The sequence below is a fragment of the Lynx canadensis genome, chromosome A1 (genome assembly GCF_007474595.2).
Source record: "Lynx canadensis isolate LIC74 chromosome A1, mLynCan4.pri.v2, whole genome shotgun sequence".
In the NCBI taxonomy this organism is placed as follows: domain Eukaryota; kingdom Metazoa; phylum Chordata; class Mammalia; order Carnivora; family Felidae; genus Lynx; species Lynx canadensis.
The window spans coordinates 48,842,979-48,865,165 of NC_044303.2; positions in this window are offsets into that span (position 1 = coordinate 48,842,979).

Consider the following 22,187-nt stretch of genomic DNA (forward strand, 5'->3'; position numbering starts at 1 on the left):
AGAGTATCCCACCCTAAAGCTTACTAAGACACTCATTTCGTTTGGGTAATAAGGGGTATTTCTAAGTATTATCTCAATGAGATAAGGTGACGTTACCCTAGTTTGAATCCATAGCACATGAAGCACAACGAACTAATCAAACTGTAAAGTATCAGTAAAAATAGAAGGCTGAGCATGAACTTAAACAACGTGCATCTTGGAGGCATGCACCAACAATCATCTTACTTTGACAAAAATCTCTTCTGTGGTAAAGTCCTCCAGGGAATGTGATTATACCACTTCCTTCTTTTCTCAGTACCAATGTTTACAAATCTTCTTGTAAGAAAATACTTTTTTATATTTAACCTAAATCCCTATGTGGAAGCTTAAGCCCACTACTTCCTCTTCCAGTTTTAGTGAAGATGCAATACAGCTGCAGGTTCCAGATGGTTCTTTAAAAAAAAAAAAAAAAAAAAGGGGCGCCTGGGTGGCGCAGTCGGTTAAGCGTCCGACTTCAGCCAGGTCACGATCTCGCGGTCCGTGAGTTCGAGCCCCGCGTCGGGCTCTGGGCTGATGGCTCGGAGCCTGGAGCCTGTTTCCGATTCTGTGTCCCCCTCTCTCTCTGCCCCTCCCCCGTTCAGGCTCTGTCTCTCTCTGTCCCAAAAATAAATAAACGTTGAAAAAAAAAAAAAAAAAAAAAAAAAAAAAAAAAAAAAAAAAAAAAAAAAAAAAAAAATTAAAAAAAAAAAAAATAAAAAAAAAAAAAAAAAAAAAGACCTAAGGCTTATTTACATATAATCAGCTCAGCTATCCCCTTTCTCTATCCCCATCAACAAGAAAAAAAGATTGCATTGCCTCCTCTTACATTCCTGTTCCCTCTAAGGTTGCACATTACCATTTTATTTTATCTTTGTAGTTAAATCTTTCCACCTGTCCCTAATTATTTCCTTATGACCAATTTTCAGAAGTGAAATTCCTGGGTCAAAAGGTAAGCATATTTTCAATATTTTTTTGATTTATATTGCCAACTGACTCTTGAGATAGATGTTTATTTATGCATCTACTGGCTGTGCAGTGAACAAAACGTTTCTTCTCACTGTTGCCAATGTGTATTATCACTCTTTTTATCTTTGCCAATTGGTGACTCGTTATTTTAGTTTTCGCTTCTTTTCTTACAATGAGGTTAAGCTTTTGTTTTTTCATATTTGCTGGTAATTTGTTTTTATGTGTGTGTAAGAATTCTGTTTTCTATTCCTTTGCCTGTTTCAATATTGGCATTTCTCGTTTGTAATAAGTTTTTCTAGGAAAGACAATAACCTTTCTTTGCACGTTACCCATATAGTTCTTCCACTTTTTCTTGCTATTTTATTCTACTTGTCAAATTTGGAAGAAGCAGATGTTTAAAATTTTTAATGTAGCAAAACTGATAAATCAGTAATTTGTGAGGCTTGTGAAGGAGTCTGTTCATACCCGCAAGATTATATAAATATTCACTTATATTTTCTTTCTTAGAACTCTTATAATTTCAGAGAAATAAGGGAAGGCATCACAGAGAAGGTGACATCTGAGCAAAGATCTGACAGAGTTAAAGAGGGGGCCATATGCATATTTTGGGGAGAAACATTCCAGGCAAAGAGAACCACAAATGCAAGAATCTTGTAATTGGAACTTTTGTGTATGGTTTGAGGACCAGCAACGAGGCCAGTGTGTTTGAGGTAGAATGACTGAAGGGGTAGAATACACTGGCCATGTTGCATAGGGCTTTCAAGCTCACCATAAATCCTTTATTCTGAGAGAAATGGGAACATTGCGGGAGGAGGGTTTAATCGCAGAAGTCACGTGACCTGAGCTTCATTCTAACAGGATTCCTCTTTATTCTTTAATAGTTCAATCAGTTGATTCAAATTATTTATCGAATCTTTTTTTCCCGGATGGAGAGGTTATTCTTTTTGATATAATTTATATAAATTATTAAATTGTTAAGGATGCTTAGCGTTAATATAAATTAATCTAACGTGGAACTTTCATTTTGTTTGCTTTAATCTCTTGACTTTCTCTTGCATAAATAAAACACTGTTTTAATTGTTGTACATTAAAGTACATTTAAAGTCTGATTGAGCAGATTCCTTTTTATTACTGTTTTCTCAAATTTTTCTCGCCTGTTTTTGGTCATTTTTTTTCTATATATAAACTTTAATGTTATGATCAAGTTGCTAAAATTCATTGGCTTTGGATGTGTGAATAAACTGCCTGGATTATTTTTGAGCAAGAATTGAAATCTGTGCAATACTGTCTTTCAGTAATTTAAGCTTCATTTAAAACTTTTTCATCAAGTTTTGTAATTTATCACATCCAGGTCTTGTACATTTCTTGTTCTTTCTTAAGTTTGTTCTATAGTTTTTAATTTTTTTTTTCAACGTTTATTTATTTTTGAGACAGAGAGAGACAGAGCATGAACAGGGGAGGGGCAGAGAGAGAGGGAGACACAGAACCTGAAACAGGCTGCAGGCTCTGAGCAGTCAGCACAGAGCCCGACGCGGGGCTCGAACTCACGGGCCGTGAGATCATGACCTGAGCTGAAGTCGGATGCTCAACTGACCAAGCCACCCAGGCGCCCCAAGTTTGTTCTATAGTTTTAAGACACACTGATGTTTATGTTAACCTAATTTCAGTATTATAAAAAATAGTGTTTTCTTAAGGAACTATTACATGGATGACTTCTGTTTTCTTGCTTGCACTTTGTTCTCAAAGACATCTTGGTACTGGGAAGAAGGCAAGCTCTTTGATTTTGAACAGGTCTGGATTTGAATCTTGATTCTGCCACATATATAGCCTTGAAAAGTTTACTTTATTTGATTGAGTCTGTTTCCTCAATGGTATCATGATAATAATCCCTGATAGGGCTTATATGGAGATTAAATGAGGTAAGTGAACATAGGATATAACAGTCATTCAGTACATTTTTATTTTTTGACTTTTCTGGTGATTTATATTTTCCTCCTAACCTTGCAGTTCATATTTAATCTTCACAGGGCAGATAAGATACACCATGAAAGGTAGATGGCGTTTCTATCTGCTGCTTGAAGGGCTGCCTCTCCAGAGCCTCCACACTTCATTTTTTCCTCTACTTTCTTAGTCTTATATGAACTAGTTCTACCTAAATCATTTTAAACATTAGTAAATAATATCCTGTGAAATTATCTTTTGTGACAGAAGGCAGCTTCTTTTTTATTCTTTAAAGTTTTTTTAATGTTTATTTCTTTTTTGAGAGAGAGACAGAGTATGAGTGGGGAGGAGCAGAGAGAGAGGGAGACACAGAATCCGAAGCAGGCTCTGGGCTCTGAGCTGTCAGCACAGAGCCTGACGCGGGGCTCGAACCCACGAACTGAACTGTGAGGTCATGGCCTGAGCTGAAGTCGGACGCTCAACCGATGGAGCCACCCAGGCACCCTGACAGAAGGCAACTTCTAAAACGTGGCATTCCAATGGTCTCTGTCATGTCACTTCACTGAAATAACTTTCTATTGCCAACAACTGAGAGAACGATCAGGGACATCTCTGAGATAGATTTTACTACCATGAAATGACAACCTTGTCTTTCTCATATTTTCTGAAGTAGCATCCATAACAGAAAGACACAAGAGCTGACCATTTGAATGGATAAAAAAGGGATACGACAGAGTTAGGGAATTTGAGGTATCAACTATCTATACAGAGTAGATAACTATCCATTTTCTTTAACCCATTTGGCTTGACACATCCAAACCTATCTTGCAGCCTATTCTATTTAGTTCTCCTCCAGCTGGCTTTTTCTCCATAGTTGAGCCTAGTCTTTTCCTCTCATGATTTTACCTTTAAATCCTGTTCTCAGGGTGAGCTAATTCTCTTTTGCTTGCAAAGTTGATGATTGGAGAAGCAAAGTCCTTTTTATGTCTGGAAAATAAATCTGCTCTATACACTTCAGGTAGACACTGCCCTCTTCATTAGATTTGACCCCTGATTTGGCAGCATCCCATGGATGATGCCTATAGCCATGCCCTTGATTGGCCTCTGCTGTGTTTCCCAGTCTACTCTCCTTGAATAATCTTCATGTTTTCTGTTTCAGGGCCTGCCAGAGGCCTAATGGCTCAGCCTCTCCAATCTCATTGTGGTTCTTCTCTTGCTCTCTGTTCTCGTGTACTATGAAATGAGTATGGGGCACCTGGGTGGCTCAGTCGGTTAGTCAAGCGTCTGACTCTTGGTTTTGGCTCAGGTCACGATCTCATGGTTTTGTGAGTTTGAGCCCCGTGTTGGGCTCTGTGCTGGCAGAGGGGGACTTGCCTGGGATTCTCTCTCTGCTCCCCGCCCCCACTTGCACTGTCTTTGTCTCTCTTCAAATAAATAAACTTAAAAAAAAATTTTTTTAAAGGATTATACATACTTCACATTGCCATCTATAGTATGGTCATTTCTTTCATTTCTGGAGGCTAACTACATCTTTTCATCACTACACTATTTTCCCTGCTATTATACTTTTCTCCAGTTCTGTTGGTCTAGATTCGTACCTAGTGGACTGATATAAATCTGACTTGGCCCATGTCATATATGATCATGTCAGTGAAGTCTCCTTGATCTATCCAAAATGATGTGGCTCCTCTCTCATTCACATTCTTGTAATTCTTTTTACTTCTTCCCAGGTAGTTGTGGTATTCTCCCTTGTATTATCTGGCAAGTACTTAGTGCTATCTATGTACCAGTTATGATACTAGGTACTGAGAATGCAAAAATGAACGCGACAAGAGTATACCATTAGGAATACCAAAGTGGGCAGAGAGGCATATAAAATATTATATTGCAACAAAAATATTATATTGAAACAAATATAGCTCAGGGGATGTAATTATAAAACAGCTGTGATTGTTTCCCAGAGCTCCTTAAAATGCGCTTTGTAGGGCTAGTCCTTCCTCTTCTCCTGGATGAAAATCAAACTATAACTTAGGATTCTATCTTAAGGCATAAAACCTTCTCTTAATGTAGTAATTATAATGTCCTATCCCAAGAAATGTCACCACCAACCCTCTACCTCCTCTTATTTAATGGAAAATGGAATTTCTTTCCTCTTTTGGGTCTGGTGGGAGAGAAAAGTAGGAGAGATAGGTTGGGGCAAGCTGTTCCTTCCACTGCTTTGTTACCATTGTGGGCTATGTAGTGCTGCTCTTTGGTCCTGATGAATGCTTAATATTAGCACTTTCTTTTACAGGTGCTCTTATGGGTTCTTTGGAGCCCTTCCACTCCTCCAACTTCCCAACTTTACCAGTATTCCTTCCCTTGCCTCACTCAATAGTTGAGGACTTCTGTGCTTGTTTGGGCTGGTTATGTCCTATTCACTGGTGACAACTGCCAGTTTCTCTTTGTTCCTACTTTGGGTAACTTTCTAGGCCAGGACCCTAGCTGATCCCACATAATTGTTCTTTCACTCATTTGGCCACATCTGTTCCAATGGAAGCTTTCATTCATTCATTGCTTATTCCCTTTCTTCCATCCCCCTAGCCTCACTCCAGTAAATATTGGGTTTACGTACTGATCTCAGTTCAACAACAACTGCTTCATTTCTTCCACAAAGAACCTTCCAGCCCACCTCTTGCACTTTACATTCCCAAGCAAGACTCAGGTGCTGGTCCCCAGTAGTATAGGACATGTATTGAATCCTTCCACTTGTCCCTTTAAAACTCTGTCTTTTTCAGGGTGCCTGAGTGACTCAGTTGGTTGAGCATCTGACTCTTTTTTTTTTTTTTTTATGTTTAATTTTGGTAGGGAGGGAGGGAGGGAGAGAGAGAGAGAGAGAGAGAATGAATGTGAGCAGGGGAGGGGCAGAGAGAGAGGGAGACACAGAATCTAAGGCAGGCTCCAGGCTCTGAGCTGTCAGCACAGAGCCTGACATGGGGCTCAAACCCACGGACCATGAGATCATGACCTGAGCTGCAGTTGGACGCTTAACCAACCAAGCCACCCAGACGCCCCTCACCTGACTCTTGATTTTGGTGCAGATCATGATCCCAGGGTGGTGGGATCAAGCCCCTCATCGAGCCCCATGTCGAGCCCTGTGCTGAGTATGGGCTTAAGATTCTCTCTCTCCCCCTCTACCCCCACCCAAAACAAAACAAAACAAAACAAAACAAAACAAAACAAAACCCTCAACTCTGTCTTCTGACTTGAGATAGAAAGTGAGCACCACAGTCTCCCCCTATAGCTTTCTCCAAAAATCTTTTCCATATCCACTATCACTTTTCTGAGCTCTTCCTAAATTTTTAAAGGTACACTGTCACTTCAGGGTCACAACACTTGTTTTCTGCCATTCTAATTTTTCAAATCTTGCTTTGAAATATAGTATCTGTAGTTTTCATACTTCTGCAAAAACAGAGATAGGGAATCTCATTTTAATTCCCAACTACATAATTATATTATTATTAAGGAGGAATGCTTATTCCTTGGTCCTTCTTATTTCCATGGTCAGGAGATGACTTTAGCTGCTTTCTCCAGGAAAGGGCAGTCCATCTTTTCCCCCTGCCGCCCAAGGAGCTCTGGTGGTGTCAACACTGATTGGTGAAACTGGAGACAGCCCATACCATTTGCTGTGCTGGTGGTCAGGTTACCCGGCCTGAATAGTTCTATACTTACTCTTTTCTTCCTGGACATATCTGTGCTTGACATCCCTGGGAAAGAGTCTCTTCCATCACAGCACTGGGATTTTAAATCACGATGGGAGGTAGGAAGTCTCCTTATACTCCTTAAGTTAGTCAATACTAGAACAGCTTTGGTGCTTAAGCTCTCGGCTAGAACTCTGGATAGAAGATATGTTAACCAACATCCTGAAACTAACTCTTCACATTGGTAAAGTATGACCTACTTTTTGGTGGGTAAGAAAAATATTTTTTCTAAACAGTAATTCAGTATCTCTCACAACAGTTTGAAAGAAATAGAAATTTTGTTGAGATTTTCTTTAGTCATAAGTGCTTTTTGAGGAAAATAATCAAAATGTTGAACAAGCACAGAGATGGCAACATCAGGTCTGTAACCAATGAATAAAAGGGTGGATGACATTATAGTCTGATAGTTTAGCTGGAATGAAAATACGTAGCATAGGGAAATACCTTAGGGGCTGTTATATACTAGGCTCAATAAAGTAAGAGCATAGAGTACATAATGGGCTTTGTCAAGCATTGTTAAGCTTGTTTGGTCTCAGACTTTAAGGACCCTTAAATTCCATGTTAAGAAGCTTGGACTTATTCTCCTGGGCAGAGAAAATGCAAGGCTTGGGCAAATATATGGGAACAGATGAAAGTCTCTGAAAGCTGAGTGATGGACAAGGATATTATTTTAAGTCCAGAACACCAGACATGTTGGATGTCATTGGTGTGGACAATGGGATAAGGAATGGATTTTAGCAGGAATGTTTCTTGCTACCATCCACTGTGGATACCTCTGGGGTTGAGAGTGGGGCTATAAACCTTCTTTTTATATTTATCCTGCATGGCTGGTAAGAATATTAGCAATTGTTACCATTTATTAAATGCCTACTGTATGTCATATAAATAATTACCGATCCTCACAATGCTGTATGTCATTCTCATGCTTCCTTCCTTTCTTCCTTTACAGTGAAGAAAGTTGTCCAAGTTTCCAAACCACGATGGCAGCCTGGTATATCTAGTGTCCTTTTTGGTTGGAGACTCTGATTCCCAACTTCGTCTCTGCTACCCACCCCCCCTCCCTGTACTGAAGTCTCTGAAATAAGTGAAAATAGGCTCACTAACTTAAATCTGTTCCTGACAAAAGCTGTAGTCAGGGAAGTGAGCTTGCATTACCTGATTGACTCTTACGTACTACAAAAATACACCTGGGAAGTTTACAAGTCTGTATTCGGATTGTATCACATGCTAGTGAAAACTGACACTGCAGGCCTGGTGGGAAAGGCTGATGAAAGGGACATGATGGAGAAGCTGATCTAGGGATCAAAACATGATATCTGGTCACATTATCTAGTTTTCTGCAAGTTGTTGATAGAAAGTGCATGGGGTGAGGGGTGAGGCTTAACAGTGGAAGAGCCTTTGGTTTGTAGTCCGTTGTGAGAATCATAGAAAACCCTGTTCTGTGGACACTCATCGCCACTCTTTTCCCTAGCAGACTTTTGAAAACAGATCTAATTGTGTGTAGAAACCCACGCTCACACTTTCTGGCCAAATACTGTACCATAAAAAACTGAGAACATAGGGGAAAATAAATTCAACTGCAGACCAACTTTCTCTGAAGTCACAATCGGAGAGACACTGCTTCTTAGAAGTCTCGTTCTTCCTCCAACGACTGACAGCGACGTAAAATCTATCTGTGATCCATTAGTAACTGGTCATTATCCTTCTCCTCGACTTCTACCTCCCACATTCTAGTACGTCCCTATTTCATTGTATTTTATTGTTCTGCCCGTGTCTTTCTTTTTTTCTTTTCTTTTTTTTTTCTTTTTTAACTTTCTCCATTTTAGGAATGATTTTTAAAGCTTTCTTCTCTGTTTTTTGAAAAGTGTCATCTCAAGAAGACTGCATAGTTTCTCACACTTCAGAAGTTATCCTGGTAGAAATGTTAATTGCTGGGGATGCTATTTGTCCTCCATTCTGTGATGCTAAAGTACTTTTGCAACGACTGTCATCAGAGGAAAAGGTGGCCCCTCTTTCTCTCAAAACCTTGAGACAGTAAGAATTAAGACATAAGGGATGTTGAAGTATTTTGGCATGACAAGCAGAGATGAAAGGCATTTAGAAGTTGGACTTGAATATACTTATTAGTCAAAGAAAATCAGATCTTATCTTAGATAAAGAAGAATAAAGTAAGTGCTAGGTTATTTATTTTGTTGTAAAATACATTAAATTGCTTTTAATTGAATACAATTTCTAAACACATTTACAAAATTAGCTAGAATCTAAGTTTAGAAGCAGATGAGTGTTTTCTTCTGTCAAGGTAATGGAACGAGGCTATAAGAGGAATAGTGTCAAAATATGTACAAACTCAATAGCCCCCATAAATCAATTTTTGATCTACGTCCTTGGTTGTAAGGCAGTCTCCATTTTAGAAGATTGTTGCAATCTTCTTGGTGGGTATAGAAAATATTTTTCCTGTACAGTAATTCAATATATCTCACAAAAATTTGAAATAAATGGAAACTTTGTTGACATTTTCTTCAGACAGACGTAAAATTGTTCCTCCTAAACATTGCTAGCTTCTGCAACCGAGAGATTTCCTTAAAAATTCTTGTCAGCAAGCGTTCCTTTCTGCCTTCACAAACAATGTCCTTTTCATGCACGTACTACCAGAAGCACAGCTCAGCCACTGAACACCTGGGACCATCTCAAAGTTCAGCCCAGCCAACCTTAGTAAGCTCAGTCAATTACTGGAGGAGATTGGCGGAGGTGGGGTGGTACCTGCCATTTGACCACAGTCCTGGCAAGCATGACTCAGTTTCTAATGGCAACAAGCTCAAAGCTCCTCTGTGGGGAAGCTTTATAATTAAATGTTAAAATAAAAGTGCTTTTCTAGGAAGGAACAAATTTCTTTCCCAAATCCTAACTTAATATGGGTTTTCAGAGCTCATAGCTTAGTAGAAAATTCAGCCTTCAGATTCTGCACATTTAAGCAGGTAGTATGTGATTAAGAAGCTGCCATGGTGGCAAGTCTTCTAAATCCAGTGCTTTTGTTTGCCACATGTATGGCTTATGAACTTGGGCAATTGAATGTCTGTATTCTCTCCATGTTAATACAATACATTATCATTAGCATTTGTGTGAATTCACCCTGCAAGGATGGGGACGGAGAGGGTGAAGTATGTGGATGGTCTGAGTTTCCCTAGGGCTATAGGGTGATGATGTTAAGATCCTTGTGCACCAACCTGGCCTCGGTGTGATGGAGGTGTCTCTCCTGGGATGCAGTGTGATGGAAATTCAGATCTATGGGTGACTGCACAACAGCATGAACCAACGGATAGAAATGAACCAGACAGCCAAAAATGAATAGAAAAGGTAATGACAAAGGTATGATTCTCAGAAAGTGAGGACCTTCATTATGGTTTCAGTTCCATTCTTGAACATTGTGTGACTTGGGACAAGGCATTTAACTTCTCTGGTTCCCAGTTTCTCTGTTGAGCATGTTTGCACAATATGATTCACATGGTATTTTATAATTCTAACATCCTAGTGTTCTATTATCTCTACCACTAATTTTTTTTAAAGATTCTTTAAAAATATTTTTAACATTTATTTATTTTTGAGAGACAGGAGAGAGACAGAACACAAGTGGAGGAGGGGTAGAGAGTGAGGGAGACATAGAATCTGAAGCAGACTCCAGGCTCTGAGCTGTTAGCAGAGAGCCTGATGTGGGGCTTGAACCCACGAACTGTGATATCATGACCTGAGCTGAAGTTGGACGCTTAACCAACAGAGCTACCCAGGTGCCCCTCTACCACTAATGTTATTATTTTAGTATGTTCATAGATTGTATTATAGCAAAATACAAATGTGTCTTGATTTTTGATGATACATGATAATGATTTAGTAAGATTAGTTAAAAAGTGGCCAAACAGAAAGACTTACAATTCACAAAGTTCTCCTCCCTTGAAAACTAACAATATGCACATATGTTCCCAACCTACCCAGCTGGAGATACCAGAGGAAATGTAGACTACAACCTGTACGGAAAAACCTGTTCTTGTAGATCAGCTAAGCTGGTTAGAGAGTGTCTTCCAAAAATTCAAGACTATGTTGTTATAATACTTAGTATCTACTTTCAATGGTTGCTTCATGAATATTCTAATATAAACCAGATGCTTTCCTTTGATTAATAAAACTACTAGGAAAACATTATTGGCATAATCCAAAACTTATGTGAAAGCCTCATTGCTATTACCCACTGAGCCATAATTTGGAAAAGAGAAAAAAGTAAAAATGCATATAAATCCAATGGAATAACCCAAGAGTTTTGCATTAATAAATCACAAAAATCAATTCATCCAGACAAGACGTAAACTAAAGATTCATACTGTGTTTGCATGTGGACCACTCCTTCACAGGTGTTTTGAGTTTTTACTAATTAATAAGAGAACATATGTTAATGGTAGACTGAGCACTGGGCTGAAAGTCAGGGGAATTTGGATTTTATTTTGGATTCTCCCATTTTTTACTCCATGACTCTATTCTCAAACCCTGTGCCACTGTTTCCACATCTGTTAAAATAGGGATAACAATATTCACCTGACCAATGTGAGATTAAATCATGGACTTTAAAAGAACGAAAGCCCATGAATTTCCAGAAAAAAATACAGGATTATTGTTATTTTACTAGGACTGAAGCTTTTGGTAAAAGTATCATCTATAAGCGTCTATACAAGTCCTGTAAGTTTCTCAGAGCCCTTGAAAAGTTCCAGGTCTGCCTATGATCTTGCAGTGGGTGGACTCACCCTTGATGCCCTCGGGCCATCCAGCTGCCCTGTGCCTTTTAGTCCCACAGTGAGGCTGAATGCCAGGTGCAAAGTCTGGGGTGGGCAAATCCTTAAAACAGACTCAGAAACAAACTGTCTTAGAAGGACAAGTGAGAGTGTTGTTATTCCAAATGTAACCTTCAGGCACTGTTGAATAAGACCTGAGATGATTCTTGTAGAACACAGGACTCCCAGAGGGTGAGTAAATTGGCCCACCCTATTAAGGTGATCCCTTTGAGAGAGTGAGAGCTTCATCCTCACCTTCGAGGCGAACGAACGAGCCCACAATCTTTCTTCTCCATTTATGGAACAGGAGTGTCAGAGGCCAAGGCTCTGCCTCTTTTGGCTGTGCTCAAGTTGCTTCTGATTCATCCTTCCCTGACAAGGAGAGAGAGCGGTCCCATGGCTGCAAGCCTGGTAGGTATTGGCGGCTCTCGAGGCCAGGGGAGTGCCTTTGAATGAGAATATTATTGAAGGGAAAACATGTGGAAGGAGGCTCTGCCCTGCACCCTTGTCTTGGCTCTCAAACATTCTATCCCATGAGAGGTATAGGCTTCATAGTGAGTGTAGCCATTGTCATAGAATTAGGATACTTCCACTCCAACAACTCAAACCCTTCTTGAACGTAAAAATATGTTTGTTTTCACCCACTGTGAATAAGACCTTTCAGGTAAGCAAGAACTCCCTGAAATGCAAAGTCATATATTCATTCCATCGTCATGGTATGAGATCAGGGGTTTATGAAAATTCCTCTCAACTCATCAAATTTCTCTATATTTGGAGGATGACAAGTTACTGCATATATCAGTCTTCATGGGGTTCATGGTTTTTCTTGTGGACAAGTGAAATTCACTCACAACCCCTTGGCAACACTTTTGGAAGATCATATGCGTGAAGCCGGCTCTACCTGGTGTTTTTCACACCATGGAGAATTTGGCTTTTTGTTAACTGCATCTACTGTCTTAAAGCTCTTTATAGACTCTTTTCTAAGTGATATTAATAGTAATGGTAGTCCTTTATTAATAATGTATAATAACAACAGCTCTCATTAAAACAACACCAGTTAAGTGATAAGAGAAAGGGTTAGATTGTGATTAGGAAATGGGTCTGTGGACATCAATACTACTAAAGTCATTTATTCTTTCCCTCATAAAGCAGAAACAAATATAATGACTAAGATCTTCGTGAAATCCTGTCACAGTCACAAAATTGCAGGCTGGTGCTTTCATTTGTGGGAGTTTCCTTGGTGGTGTTGTGTGATGGGGCATCCCCAGGAGAAAAAAACAAAGGATTATTTGCATGATGTCCCTGAGTTCCCTGTGGACTTCCTTCATTCCTCCCAGGCGGGAGTCCCATCAGTAGCAAAAATGTGAGCAGGGATGCTGGGTTCTTGTCCTGATTTTATTATGTAATGCCGTGTGCCTAAATGCCAGCATCCCTGGCTCCATTTTTCTTATCTGTGAGATGGGAAGGATTATATCTATCTATCAGAAATTTCATTTCGTTTGCAAGGTAAAAACTGCACTCAGTGATGCTTTCTAAAGTGCTCTGAAAGATCACACCTCTGCTTCTGGCTGGTCTCTCACCTTATGGCCCCCACACCATTTCAGATCCCCAGAGTGCTTAAGCTGCATTCAGTGCACATACCTGCTCAGCGCCTCCCAGACCTCTACTCCCTGTCCTTTCTACCTTCCCAAGGATAAGTCAATCAAGATAAATGTTCTTAACGAATTCATCACAAGCTGTTGAGTGTTGTTAAAGGGTCATGTTACTTCTTCCTTTCTCTCTTCTTTCCTTTCTTTTCCTTCTTCCCTTCCTTCTAAGTGGGTGTATCACACCAAAATGCATGTGAGGTTAAGAGACACAGCATAAAGTACAGATATGTTAAAACTATAAAATAATTAAAACAAGTTAAGAAGCCATTATTTGAATAATGTCAGATGGATGGAGGAGAAATTATTCAAGAAAATCCAAGCTAGGGAAGCTCCTGAAATTTCATGATGAAGTTTAATATTGAGCTTCCAGGCAGACAAGGCAAAGAGGAAAACAGAAAAAAAAAAATTTAAGGGAGACAAATTTTCCTACTCCTAATTCTTAGAAAAATGATCATCTGCAAATTCCTAGGTGCCTAAATAAGAAAGTGGATAATGTCTTCAATTCAGGCTTTTGTTGTTATTGTTGTTAAAGCAGAGGTAGTCCACATACTCTTTTGTTAACAAAAATATTAACCGCTGATGAAATACAAGCTGACTTCATTCATACAGAGACTCCTGGGGCATTTGCATTTTTAGAGTAGGCTCTGATTTTATTTAACTCTGAAGTTACTTACAAAATCAACATCTGTGGTGTTAGACATGGAAGCTGGTTTTGCAAGTGGGAATCTCTACCGTAATAATCGCTTTCTGCACTCACTCTGGCTTTGCATTGTATGTTTTCCCCATAGTGTTGGATTCAGTGTGCCTGTGAGAGTTTTATGTCCATGTCCGGTTTTTGGAATGGGGACTCAGAAATGGAGATAGAGCCTTGGAGAAAATGGCCCAGAAATCATTTACACCAAGCTGTAGCTATCATTTTCACTTCCCTTGGAAGGAGAACTCCTTGGAATTATTTCACATATAACCTCTCAAAAATATTTTAAAGTAAGCTTCATTAATCATTCCTTGGCCATTTCCTAGGCCTTGTCCCAAAGGTCTGGTGAGCTTTAAATCCCTAGTGACACCTGCTGGGCAGACCTCCGCTCACTGTGGCGGGCTTTCCATCAGCCCGCCTCTTCTTTAACATGCAAAGCTGCAGGCCGCGGGGTAGGGGCTGGCTGCAGCCTCTTCAGCTCAAAGCCAGCCTGCTCATTTCTCATGCAGGTGACCTCTGCCAGAAAAACTCTGCACCAGAGTCTCCCCGATGGTCTCTCGGGGATTGATTTCCACCCTGCCTAGCCCCAGGAAACAAATGGGTGATCTAGCAAAGTTGGAGGGAGAGAGACAGGGGCAGTGAGAGAGAGAAAAGACATCCAACAGCATCCGCCCCCACTCCCAGCCCCAAGTTACTCTAAGCTGCTTCTTTGTCTGAAAACTCCAAGGTGAAAGATGCTACTTGAGCCGTATGTTTTGTTCAAGCACAAACCAAATTATGCTATACTTGCTTATATCTGAACATATTGGTTTATCTTACATAGAGTTTAATTGATGCAAACTTGAACTTCAGTATGTTAGAATTTCAGAGAAAACACCATCCCTGTGATTTAGATTGCTGTGTTTTCCCTTTGAACAAAGCAAAGAGGAGCAAGGCAATTACACCTCAGCCTCTGTTTATTTCGTCCATATTCAACAGCCATTACAAAAACAGTGTTTAGCCTCTTGTAGTATTACCTCTTATGTCCTTTACTGTCCAACTGCAAAATTTCTTTCAGAGTCAACATCTGCATCCTTGGACAGATCAACTAGTGTGTAAAGTCCATGTTAGCTGATCAAGCATGGCTTTGTTTGCACTTACTCACTGCGCATCCAGCGCTGCGTAAGTGGTTTTGCATATTAACTAAGTGCACAGTAACCTTCCTTTACCTCCTCGGAGCTCCACCCCCTCCCACCCAGTCTCCTCGGGAAATCAGCGCTGTTACTCTCCGCGGAGGAAGCTGCCAAGAGGTTGCCATGGCAACTGTTCTGCTTTCAGCAGCTACTTTTCTGGTTTAAGGGGGGTGGGGGGTGGGGGGGGTGGGGGGGGCGGTGGAGAAAAGGAAAAAAAAAAAAAAAAACCTGAGGAGAACTAGGCAGCTTTTTGATCAGAGTTCAGATAAAGAGGGTCACAGTAATTTGCCGGCAGTGCCTAAAATAACCCGATGGGTTAGAGAGCTCCAGCAAGAGAAGCAAACCCACAAACTAAAAAGGTAAGGGCAGTGGAAGGGCAATAATGAAATTATTTGGTAGTGGTCTTAGGCTGAAGCGTTTCAAATTGGTATCAGTCCATCTCATCTAGGATGCTGTTTTATGAGTCTTTTCATTTTTGTCCAGAGTCAAACAAAGATGATGAGTTTTATGAGATTATAAACGGCGAGGGGGTAAAACAGCACCAGAATGGGAATCTCACATCTGAAAGTCATTTTCTAGAACTTCATTCAGCACAGGAACAATGCAGCATTCAGGCATAATGAGCTGAAAGTGCTCAGTGCGCCAGGTCAAGTCGGCAACCTCTGAGCTCCTCTCCAAGAGAGGTTTGCCAAGGTAGGCCACAGAACAGTCTCCTTTCAAAGGAAGGGCTGGGCTTCAGCAGGGAAAATTGCAACAAGTCCAAATATGGAAAGCTGGGCAAGCCAGACTGGTTGGTGGGTTCCCGGGACATGCAGAGAGCTGTGCTAAAAGCTCCAGACACCTGATTCCTGGGATTTCGGCAGCTGTCCATGAAAGAGCTGAGCAGTTCGGTGATTCCTGGCAGAAGGCCTGCAGGTCTTGGGCAGGGCCAGGTGGTGAGGGTGGCATGGGCCTGGGCAGCCTGTGCCTCATCTTCCCTGCCTCTGTTCTGCTCATCACCCCGGTGCACGGTGCATGCCTGCTCCCCGCCTGCCAGGGAGCTTCCCAGGGCTTCTCTGCAGTCCACCTCCTCCTGCATTATTTATTCACCAGTGATGAAAACCTACTGCCCTAACCTTCCTCACACAAGCTGCTATTTTCTGAATCTGTATAGTTTTGTTCAGAACCCAGTAACAGCGCAACACCCGGATAAATTTAAAAGAATTGTAAGGTATGCAAAACAAATCCAGAGAGACCAAATGGAGAAAGTAACATGTAGTGTCATTCTGGTGACGTTGTCATTAACGTTTGATGACAAGAATGAATATTCGTAGTGGAGTAGCGCGGGAAGCACTAAGATCTCAGAGGTTAACACCTCTTTAAGGACATATAATGGTAGTGCAGCAAGGAGTCCTGAGTTCGGAGCAAAGACACAAGCTCTTTGCATGCAACAGCTTGTTTCTGACCTGAAATATAGCCATTTCTGCCTAACCCCATGATATGGTCTGAATTTTTGCATCCCCCCCCCGCCGCCTCCCCACTCATATGTTGAAATACTGACCCCCAAAGATGATGATATTAGCAGGTGAGGTCTTTGGGAGGGAATTAAGTCATGAGGGTGGAACCCTAATAATTAGGATTAGTGCCCTTATAAAAGATACCCTACAGAGCTCCCTAGCTCCTTCCACCATGTGAGGGTACAAGAAGAAATCTGTACCTGAACAGGATGCTCACCTCACCCTGGTCTCAGACTTCTAGCCTTCCAGAAGTGTGCAAAATAAATTTTTGTTGTTTATAAGCCACTCAGCGTGTGGCATTTTGTTATAGGAGCCAAAAGAGACTAAGGCTAAGACACCCCATATTGTGGCAGAGATAATAGGTTGATTGTCAACTTTCTTTAGACTTTTGCCATATATATATATATATATATATATATATATATGCCATATATATAATATAATACATATATATATTATATTATATATATATTATATATATATATATTTATATATATATATATATATATATATATATATATATATAGTCTCTGACAAGTAGAGGCATTTTAAAATAGGAAGAGGTGAAAAGGGAAGGGAATAAAATATAAACAGCGGAAACAAGAAATGACTAAAGCCAATTTCTCTAAAGCAGGATTCAAAATTTTACATGGTTTATATCCTGAATGATCTTTGCAGATGATAAGAAAGTGCCACTGAAGTGGGAAGGCATAAAATAACATAAGGCCGAAGGCCCTAAGCATTTTATTTAAGCAAAGTTGTGCAAAGTGCTAGAAGGCACGCTAGCAGGGGAACAGAGACATGAGCTGGCCCTCTCCACTGGAGCTCTCTTAAGTTAAAGCAAAGTGCTAAGAGTGAAAAAGGAGTCGGCTCTCCTCAGTATCGTTGATGTAGCTGGAGGCCCTATATTATGTAACAGTAACAGGATAGAGAATGACAGTTCCTCACAGACTACGGTAAATGTGATTAAATTATCTCATCAGCTTTATACTCCTGAGTATTTGTACAATGCCAGAAAACCATCCGTTCATCTGACCTGTCTGCTAGACCCTTAGCACAGGCTAGAGGTGTTAGTGTTCACAGAAATCCGTCCCTCAGATGGCTGATTGGAGGGACACCAAGTCTGATCCATGCAGCAACTGAGTCCAAGAATGAGGCATGGAGAAATAATACGGGGGTGGTGGAGGGTGGAATAAACGCAAAGAGAAAATTCAAAAATTTGTTTTAACTCTGCGACAGCTTCTATTCCATTCCTTTTTCACTGACCTGATCTAATTCAAGCAGCTATTATCCCTGTGAAACACTGCCACAGCTGAATTTATTTTTATTTTGCCTGCTCAAAGGCAATGTAAAGAGAATTTGAGAGCACATCACCTTCAGGGAAAAGACTGCAGAGCATTACTCACCACCTTCCTCCTCCCCTCTGCATGAAAAGGTTAATTTGAATAAGGCTGCTGCTTCCACAAATAGAACTGTAACCAGCACAAAGCGGAACCGCCAATGAGAATGTTTTTCAGTGACGTCATACTCATACCTGCTCCTTATTATTTGCTGAGTTGTGACAATGTGTTCCTTGAATCTCACGTTTTATTGGTTAAGAGCCCTGTCATTCTGAGCGCTTCTGGAGAGTTTTAGACACTGCAGTTTCTTTACAAGCCCAGAATTTTTCAGCCTCTGCAGTTCAACAAACTGTTGGAGAATATAGAGTATTTTAAATACTGTTATCCTGAAAATGAATAATAATTTTAAAAAGCCTGTGATAATTTATAACTGACCTACATGCCCTCTGATATTTGGGTCCATTTGCAGTGTAACAGCAGCATAAGAAAAGTCTGAGTTTTGTTTAAAAAAAAACAAAAACAAAAACCACCACCTGAGCAGAACTTTTGTTAAAGTGTTCATACAAAGATCAGGCTAAGCTTAATATTGGCATCAATAGTGTAATGGAAAACAAAATTATTCCATTTATTCTACAACAACTTATTGCCCCATTGAGCAGAACTTTCTTAAAAAGAACTGGCTCTAAAATGTACCATTTTGTAAGACAGAAGGCATTAGAGGAAAGAAAAGCTACCTAGTTTATTTTTGTGCTAAGTGAATTTTATGTTTTAAATTAGGTTTTCATGTCATTAAAATGTGTGCCTCAGATCTCCCAGATTCCAGAGCTTTCCTGAGGAAACTCCTACAAACAGATTTGAAAACTATCCTGCCTTATTGGAAGATGACAGATAAATCAGTTGTGCGTGAGTTAGGAATTTTTCAACCAACTGAAGAATTCTAAGAGACAGTGTGGTCAGCAGGAGATACAAGTGTGGTTGGGAGGCCAGAACTAAATGTTGGTGTTCTAATCGAAGGTGGCAAGTGGGCAAAGTCAGGTCCTCTGAGACTTGGAGAACAGAATCAAGCCATCCATGCTCAGTTGGTGAAGCAGAGTGTGTAGATGGAGAGAAACAGCCAGGTTTTAACAAGCAGTGAGAGGCTTGAAAGGGTTCTTATGTGGGAGAATGGGATGAAAAAGGATGGGTATGTATGGAACAGACCTCCTTGAGGGACACATGTCTTGTGAGGTAATTTTAGAAAAGCAGGTGCACAAATTAGCAAAGACGATGTAAATTGGGAAGTAGAAAGTACCAAATATTTTGAACATCCGTATCCCAAATTCAGTAGCTAATATGAAGTATTTTTGAAATGCAAATGTCTTCGCAGCTGTGTGGCGTGGCTTATTGTCCGCTCAGTTTGATGAGGGGTTAACTAGATGTTGTAAAAATTTGATTATTTTATACCTTAAATTCTTATATGAAATTGTTGTGAAACTTCGAACATTCAGTGACAATCTTACTGTGTCAAGAACATGAAAATATGACCTAAAATAACATTTGATTGTGGTGAAGACTGGAGAATAAAATTCTATCCTTCTATTAAAAGGACCTAGAGCCGTATCAATATATGTGAACTTCAACAATATCTCCACCAATAAACTGCATGTAAATTTTGATTCCAGAGATCTATCGTAACATTATGATAAGTATAATAGCCTCTGATGTCGGACAGACCTGGGTTCAAACCCCAGCTCCAACAATTAGTAGCTGTGCAACCTTGGTCATTAATCTAAGGTTGATTATTGGTCATTAATCTAGGTTAATTTATCTAAGTCTCAGTCTTCTTGAGGGATAATGATGATAGCCACGTACAGGATTATTGTGAGGATTAGCCTGAGTAATGTATATATTTTATTAGTATAGTGCCTGTTTCAGTAAATTAAAGATTTGTTTGTTTATTGTGTTAACTTTAAGGTGACTCTCGAGGTCCTTCGAGGACCTACGTGGTCCGGCACCAGGCTGGCCATTTCCTTTCACTCTTCCTCATTCTCCCTCTGCTCCTACAGTGTTGACCTTGCTACTTCCCAGATATGCCTAATGGGCTTCTGCCCCCAAAGCCTTTGCCTTTGCAGGCTCTCTTTCCTGGAACTCTTCTCCTCCCATGTCTAACCTCTTGACTCAGATCTCATATTAGGTATCACCTCCCAGGAGAAATCTGACTTAATACCATATTGAAAATGGCATCTCTATGGCTCTTTCCTAGGACACCATACTGTTCCTCCATTGCTATGTATCACTACTGGATGCTACTTAATGATTGTATTTTTTATTTTTTCATTATCTCACTTGAATGTCAGGTCCATATGAACAGTGGCTTTGTTCCCCTCTGTGCCCTGGAGCCTAGAACAGTGCCTGGACATAGCAGGTTCGCAGAACTCTTTGTTAATGAACAATGATAATGATGAAAACAGCACAGGGAACCATAAGTTCTTCAGGACACTGCCATCACAGGAATATGACTGTTCTGACCAGAGAGGGGATCTGAACACCACTGCCTTGTACCACAATCTAAGATGTATACAAACTTTTCCTACTGAGCCAAGAAGTATTTCAATTTTCCTATCACATATAAAAGATCAAATTATAAGACAATGAGAATATATAGTCCCCGTGTTCTTTATGCAAAGGATGCCAATGCTCATTAGGGTAGATGAGGTCGAGAGGAATCTGGTACAAATCACTGGACCAATGGTCTAGAAGAGATTGAGGGCAAATCCCGGGTGGAGGGTTTTAGCTGGTGCAGTTTTTCTGAGGTCTATCATTGTTTTTCCCCTACAGACTCCTACATACCTACTTGTGTTGGCTCTGATTCTCATGAATTGTTGGGTACAATCTTGGGACTTTGGATCAATAGTAATTAGAGAGCAGAATAGTAAATTCAGGACAGTGTTCAAGACATTACACACCTACGCACACATTAATACACATATGTATTCAATGAACCAACTGAACATTCAGAAAATATTTTAAGATCTTTCTGTTCTGTCCCCTTCTCAGGCAATCACGATGATAAAATAGACTCCCTTTTGGATTTCTATATTCCTGGTAACTGAAGGACATTATGAGACAGCATAGAGCTTATGCAAGCATTAGCCCTGCTGACATTCCGAATGAGCAGATCAAATGCTACCTAATCATTCGGTTACAGCTTGGATTTGGCAGTCTTTTATAAAGTACTGAATTTGAAGGAGCATCTGCCTTTTACATCTTGGCTATGTCAGCACCTGTTGCTGTTTCTTCTAGAAACTTCTTAACATAATAAAAGTAATATGGAATAAAATATTGCTAACCAGAATGCTTTTTGAAAGATTACAGATTATAAAAATTATAGATTATAGAAAATTGCCTGTCTTCTCTGACATCTTCTTCTCTATTACTCTCAATTTAATTTTCCTACATTAGGTTTTTCTTTAATCTGGAGATTTCATGAAAGTGCAGATTATTTCAGAATGTCCTGAGTGGGGCATAATGCCAAATGCCAAATGTCTCTTTGGCATTTCCTGGGTGAATCTATGGGCTGGTCTTGGACCATGCCTGATAGCACAGGTTTAGATGATATAATGCTATGTGTTTGGTTCTGGGTTTCCAAATTAGCATAAACAATTTTAATGAAGTAGCCCACTCTTCTCCCTCACATACATTCTATCATGTCTGGGTTCAGAGATTTTATTCGGAGGTATATTCACATCCAATTGGTACCCAATTGGACTGGTACCCAGTGTCTCTAAGAACTGTTTCTCTCTCCACCTGCACTGGGCTGGCTCGCTGGGTCCTTCCTCATCTTTCTCCCTCAAAAATCCAATAACCTCTAATTTATCTCCCAATCCCCAGACTTAGCTCCCTCTAGCCCATCATTTTATATTCTGTCACCATACTTTTCCTTTCAAAAAATTTTTTTGATGAAGTTACTTCCTTGATTGAAGACCCCTGCTGGTTCCCCTTGCTTAAAATAGAGGTTGGCATGGGCTCTTGTCATCTGACAACCTGGGCTGGAATCCAAGTTCCTTCAATTTCTTTTTATGTAACTTTGGGCAACTTGCTTAACTTCTGAGAGCCAAACTTTCCTCATCTGCACAACAGAGATAATACTACTTATCAGCAAAGGTGTAGATAAAGCACCTGGTACGATGCCAGCCATAATAAATGTTTAATAACTTAATTACTTTTTTCTCCCTTTTCCTTTCAGTCTGCCCAATTCTGGCTTCTCCAACCTCTTATATGGAAACTCTTGAACCTTATTCTTCCTGTCTTCCCTCCCTAAAGCCACACATGGACATCTAGCCTCACTGGACATCTCATTTCCTGATACATCTGCTGA